Below are 6,305 nucleotides of genomic sequence, written 5' to 3' on the forward strand. Positions count from 1 at the left end.
ATCCTCACCACCCAGCCCTCACAAGCACCTTGGGAGCAATGACCCTCTTCCAATCCAAGTGCTCCAGCTTGGGAAGGGTTTGAGGGGGGACTTCCCCAAGGCTTGGGGGGGGGAGAGGGGGCGCGCAGCGGGATGGGGGATGGGCAGAAGGCGGTGGGAGCCCTTTAGGTACTCTGGATGTCTGGAAGGTATCTGTTGCCACATATTTAGGGTGCCCCAGCTTTTACCTGCCCCCCCCAAAGCCTCCTGCTTCTCCCCACCATCTCCTTGAAGGTCACGAGTGTTTCAGAAACCGCTCCAGGGAAGGGTACCCCGGCCCAGGGAACCTCCTCTCCTGGGTCTCCCGCTCAGCCGCAGCGACCCCAGAAATCCCAGACTTTCCTCTGCATGTTCGGGAGGGAGTAGGAAGAAAGTCCGGTGGGGTTGCGGAGCTAAGTGTCCTCACCTGGAGTCCGGGGGCTGGGGACCTGGCCTATATCCGTTCCAGGTGGCCCCTGCACGAGGTGGCGGAGGCCGGGACTGCTGTATCAGCCCGCGTGCCCCTCCCCACCCCCGCAGCGACCCCTTGGGGTGAACGGTGGGTCCCGGGACCAATCCCCGGCCCGCTGTGCCCCGGGAGTGCGGGACTCAAAGCCAGAGCGGACCGCATGGGTTGGGGAACCCAGCCTAGTCACGGCGAACCTGGGGGCCATTCCTGGGACCACACAACTCCTCCAAACCGGCAGCGGCCAGTGGACTGCCCGCAAAGTCACCACATGGGCACTCTGGGTCTGCCCCACTGTCCCCTTGGGAGTGGGGGGCGTCGCAGTCTGGAGGCTTCCACCAGAAGCCTGAGGGAGCCGGTCTGCCCAGAACACCTAGGGAACTAGACCCTCCCCCTCGCCCCCTCCCCACCAAGAGGCTTTGGAGACCCTTCCCAGCAAGCTCTGTTCCGCAACTAAAAAAGGAATAACCTTTAATTTCTCTTCCTGGGGTCTAGGAATTTGTGGTTTATCCTGGTCTCCATGTAAGAAAGTGGCTATTTTCACCATACCCTGATCCCCCAAACAGGAGTCCAGCCCCTCAGCCTGCGCCACGTGAACGGTGGTGTCCTCTTAACCCCAGGAAACACTGTTCACTCACTTGCACTCCCAAGGATGACCACAGTGACCACAGTACTAGGAAACCACTGACTTTCACTAGCAAGTCCTTCCCTACACCCCCCCCCACCCCCATCTCTACGGATGGCTTGATGGGGTCAACGCTTACTCCATTTAAGGAACCAAAATTTAAAAGCCCTGGGGCTTGAATGAAAAAAGAATTTAATAAAAACCCAGAATCGTGATTCCTGAAAATGGACCGTTGTGCCCTAGTAACTGCCCTTTACCCAACTCCCGGTTCCTTTCCCTGGTTTGCACCACGCTGGCCTTGCCTGGCTCAGTGAGGAACGTGAACCTGACCTCCCAGATTAGGCTTCTTGCAGTGTCTGCAGCCGGGTCACCTGGGGGAAATCTGTACCTTCAGGAACAGTGCAGACCCAGACCAGACTTCCCGGGGAGCTCACTCTGGCCTGACATGCAAAAGTGCTTGGGGTATTTTCCCAAGGATGATTTTCCATGTAGTTCAAATACCCAGACACTTCAAAAGAGTCTGCTCTCATATCATTAGAATTTTTCCTATAATTTCCTGACACCTCTGCCTTGCTGCTAGAATATGGTCTGAATGGCCCTTCTGGACTTTGCTGGAGATGGCCTGGCTCATGGACAGGCTCCCTTCAAGCATCCTTGCCCCCATGCCCATCTCCACCAGCTCTTGCATTAGAAGCCTCTGTGGGTGGGGCGCCTGGGTGGCTCAGCGGTTGATCTAGGGCTCTTGATTTCAGCTTGGGTCACGATCTCACTGAGGTGGAGCCCCTTGCTGGGCTCTGCACTGGGTGTGCAGCCTACTTGGGATTCTCTCTCTCCCTCTCCCTCTGCCCTTTCCCCACTTGCATGTGCTCTCTCTCTCTCTCTCTCTCTCAGGAAGGAAGGAAGGAAGGAATCTCTGTGGGTGAGATCTTTTCACTCCATCCATAAAATCTATCTACACTGGGCTGAATGTAGAGACTCAATAAGGTAAGGTTGGTAACAACAGCAGAAAGCATCGCGGTGCTGTAAAGCCATATATGCCCTGAAAAAGCAGGCGCTGGCCTTGCGGCCCTCATCTGGACCCTAACAAAGGGCTTTATTTGTTTGAGAAATGAGAGGAGAAGGCTAAGACTCACCCAAGCTCCTACAAGGTTATCGTGGTTGGTGGTCTATCTCACCTGATCCTGGGAGCTCTCCCCGCCCCCACTGACTGTGGGGGCAAGCTGCCGGATTGAGGGGGTGTATCCCAATCCTGACCTGTAGTTCTCCTGTCAGGGGACCTACACGAGTCCCCAGGGGACGCCCCTGCTACTGGCAGTCCACATGGCCAGGTCATGGAAGAGGAGTCAGCCACTGGGTCAGAGGAAAAGGGAGCCAGGAACCCCCTTTCCCCCACCTCTTGCCTCTGAGGGTTTGTGCTACCTACACCTTGGTATTCACACTTGGTTGTCTGGCTGGCTCGCTGTTGGGTTTAAAATTTACCAGGCTCTCTTGCCACTGAAGCTAAGTATGGTCCCTCCTCTCTCTGGATGCTCAGCCAGCTGTGGAGCTCTGACGGTCTGTGCAACCTCAGAGAAAGGACCCGGCGTTTGGTAAGAACTCCCAGGATGGCCAGTTCTGGAAGGCAGCCTCGGGTATCTAGAATGGTGACAGAACCACTCCTGGCGGGGATCTTGTGAAAACTAGGTGGAGGGGTGAGTAAGGGAACGCCTGACCCTGCACCGCCCATCCACGGATATTCAGATCTGAGATTGAGAAAAATCCAGGACGGACTTTCCCGGAGTCCCCAGGGGACACACAGGGGGCTCACGTCTTCTGCCCCCGCTCCGGCCAGTCTGGATGGTCTGATCTCCAGCAAGAGCCCTGACCTCTAACCCCTATTTCTCAACTCTAAAGTAGGGGTGGGGGGAGGTTGTGGGATTAAATGAGCTAAACCAGAGGGCGCCGACAAAGCGCTGGTCCAGGGCAAGGCCTCGGTGCCACCAAAGCCTTGGTCCAGCCTCCTCCAGCCTTTCCGCCCCTTCCCTGCCTCCAGCCTCCCCTTCTCCCTCGGCCCCCAATTACCAGCCCCTCGGCAGCCCCTTGCCGGAGAAAGAGGCGTGTTATTGGGGGGCTTGGCTTCTGGCGAATCGGAGGGCATCTGAGGACACAAGGTCATGCTGGCTGACTGCAGACGACTCCAGAGTCTAGAAGGGTGTGCGGGGTTGGGGTGGGGAGGGGGCTGAGGCGCTGCTCGGCTCCTCCACCCAGATCGATCCCGACCTCCCAGACCTCCCAACGCCAGGGAGCGTAGGGGAACTCCCGTCACCCTGCCGGGCGTTTACAACCCGCATGACCACCCGCGGGGCCGCGGTCTCAAGGGCTCGGTCCTTGGCTACCGGGCAACGCGCGCGCGCGCCTGGGCGAGGTTGTAACGGGGAAGTAGGGGCGCTGGGCTGCCCCCTCGACGCTCTAGGGGAGCCCAGAGCTGGCGCTCCCTCCTCGCTCCACTCCAGGACCCAGAAAACTGTCATGCTTCTGGGGTTCCCCCCCCCCCCCACCGCGCACTTCAGCCTTTGGCCTTGGAATGCTTCGTTCTCTCCGGGGTCCCCGAGAAGCCCGGCTTTGGGGCCCTTTTCCAAACCAACGGTCGCACAGCGGGTCCAAGAACAGGGCGCGAAGGGCGTGGGTGGGTGGGGACACCCCGAGACGGCCTCGCTGGGACCAGCCCGACAGCGAGGGCAGGGGGCTTCCACTGCCCCCGCCTGGCCGCCGGCCAAGGTTCGTGCTCAGACGCCCGCCCGAAGGCCCGGGGCCCCCAGCGCCTCACGCCGAGACCTCGGAGGCTGGGCCGCCGGCCGCACTCGGGAGCGCGTGTGGCCCCGCGCCGTNNAGGGTTGTAAAATCCCACCTTATTCTAAAAGACAAACAAACAAACAAAAAACCCAAGTCTTTTTTTTTTTTTTTTAATCTGCATTATTCCACGCTTAGGTAGAAAATGGGCTCGGATCTGTTTAGGCTTAAGGTGAGTTTCTCATCAGCAAACCCTCTAAACCAAAGCGGTTTCCATTCCCGACAACAATTTCCAGGCGGCTGCCTGAATCTCAACCCAGACGCATTGCACGGCGGCAGTGGTTCGGGCCTCACACTCCCATTATTTTTGTGTGACAATGACAACGTCCCACTCCCTTCCCCTGCTTTCACCCACACCTGTCTAGTCTTCAGGTCTGGAGGGGCTCTGTTCTCCAGCCTCAGTTTCCAGCTCCATTCCTAAGCTGGGACCAGAGGCCAGTCCCTGGGGTCAGCTGTCTGTGCGCAAGGACCCCCAAGGGTCACCACCCTCTACCCCACTGCTGAGGGTAAGGAGGAGCTTAACCAGTCACCGGGTTGGCCTCAGAGCTCATGCGGCCCTGACTCAGGCATCCTGAGGCCCGGCCTACCTCACCTGAAGGAGGAACTTGTCCCTCATCCTGTGTGGCATGGCTCCCATGCCGCTGTGGCCAGAGAAGGGCAGCGTTCTCCCACCTCCTGCCTGTGTGCTTCCGAAGCGCCCCCTCTCCTGAGGCGAAGGCCATAGTGCAAAGAGGGCAGGCAGGCCCGGGGCCCCAGCATTTCCCTGAGGCCTGCGTGTACCAGGCCTCCCTAGCCACCATCGAACGCACTAAGTTTCCAATTCCGAGTCCCACTTCCAAAGCCAGACTTGCTCTCCCGCCCTCTTCCCTGTCTACCTCCGTCTTAGCTGTTAAAAGGGAAAAGACGTTGGGGGCCCAGAAAATAGGTCTTCCAAGTGCAGTGAGGCCCAGAGGTCCGCAGAGTGGGGCGCTCGACCTGTCCAAGCCACCTCTGGCCCAGGCCACACCGTGAGGCCCAAGAGGTCCGCAGAGTGGGGCGCTCGACCTGTCCAAGCCACCTCTGGCCCAGGCCACACCGTGAGCTCCCAGGAAGCAGTGACTGAAGGAAGAATGCGTAAGATTTCCATCTGCACTGCCTGGCTCCTCACACTTGATCCCAGGAAACTTGCACAGCTATGGAGCTGCTAACAGGCCCATTTTGCAGACAAAGAGACCGAGGTCTAGTGGGGCCGCCTAACAGAGGGGAGCCTTGAAAAGGCTGTAAAAATTGCAGGCACTCCCAAGCTTGCAGTCCGACCTCCCTGGGGACTGTCCACCTTGACTCCTGTCGCCTGTTTCTGCCCTTCTGTGGGACTCTTCCGAGCTCTGCTATTTCTCCTCTGCCCCAGGTGGTCTCCGGATGAAAGGAGCCAAGGCCAAGGGCCTCAGGCCCAGCGGGAGAACAGGCACTGGCCCGCTCTCGCCCTTGCTGTGGGACCCTGGGAAAGGCCCGCCCCTCTCTGGCTGCAATTTCCTCGGGGATGAAGGGTTAACGGCGATGCCAGTGGCTCCTTTGGATTGTCCTATTCACTTTCTAACTTGGCTTCCAGATCCTTCCTCACCCAGGGATTTCTCTTGCTCCCGGGGTGTGGGACAGCGGTGTCACTTGGCAACTTTCTCCTGAGTTGCGGCGGCCGCAGCGCAACACCGCCTTGGCCCTAAACCTCGCCGGTGCCAGTGCCCGGGTCCCCGCGGCTCCTCCAGGCCGGACTCCTCTCCCACGGCGCAGACCCAGGCTCGAGAACAGAGGCTAAATCGATCACCGTGCGGCTTCCGCAGGCCGCCCTTCAGAGCCACCGGAGTGGTGAGCAAGCGATTTTGCGTAACTGAGGTCTCTCTAAACCCGTCTTTCTCTGCCCAGGCACCCAGCTTCACAATCCCGTGACCCAGACGGACTTGAGGGGAGCCGCGTCACTTCCCAGAGCTCCAGGCCTTGGGCCTTCACCCCTTCAGGCAGGCCCCCGGCTTCCTGCTCCGGCCCTGCAGGGGAGCCTGGGACACACCGATGCCTCCTTCCCTCTCGATCAATCTAGACTGTAGATTAAGGGCTATTTCCAAAACTCTAGGACCAAACAACTCTCTCCCACCCCTCTGGCAGTTCCAGTTCTGATGGTCACTCCCAGGAGGTGATCAGGCCACCCTTCGACCAGGCCACTACCCAACACAGCACAAGGGCCTGGTGCTCTGACTCCTGGACCCCCAGCTAGCCCGCGCCTGCAAAGGGCCCGGGGCCACGTAATTCTGGGCCCAAATGGCTGGAGACTCACCTCCCAGAGTTAGAACACCCAGATCCAGTTTAAATATCTGCAGAAGCAGTACACCCGCCACT

At 59.1% G+C, this 6,305-nt stretch overlaps 1 protein-coding gene across 1 annotated transcript in view; it reads right to left on the bottom strand.

The window, feature by feature from the left end:
* The window catches only part of SIM2 (SIM bHLH transcription factor 2), a 50,123-nt gene that overhangs the window by 41,725 nt on the left and 2,093 nt on the right, over positions 1–6,305 (bottom strand). The window lies entirely within an intron of this gene.

Source organism: Crocuta crocuta, unplaced genomic scaffold (assembly GCF_008692635.1).
Source record: "Crocuta crocuta isolate KB4526 unplaced genomic scaffold, BGI_CrCroc_1.0 scaffold84, whole genome shotgun sequence".
Lineage (NCBI taxonomy): Eukaryota > Metazoa > Chordata > Mammalia > Carnivora > Hyaenidae > Crocuta > Crocuta crocuta.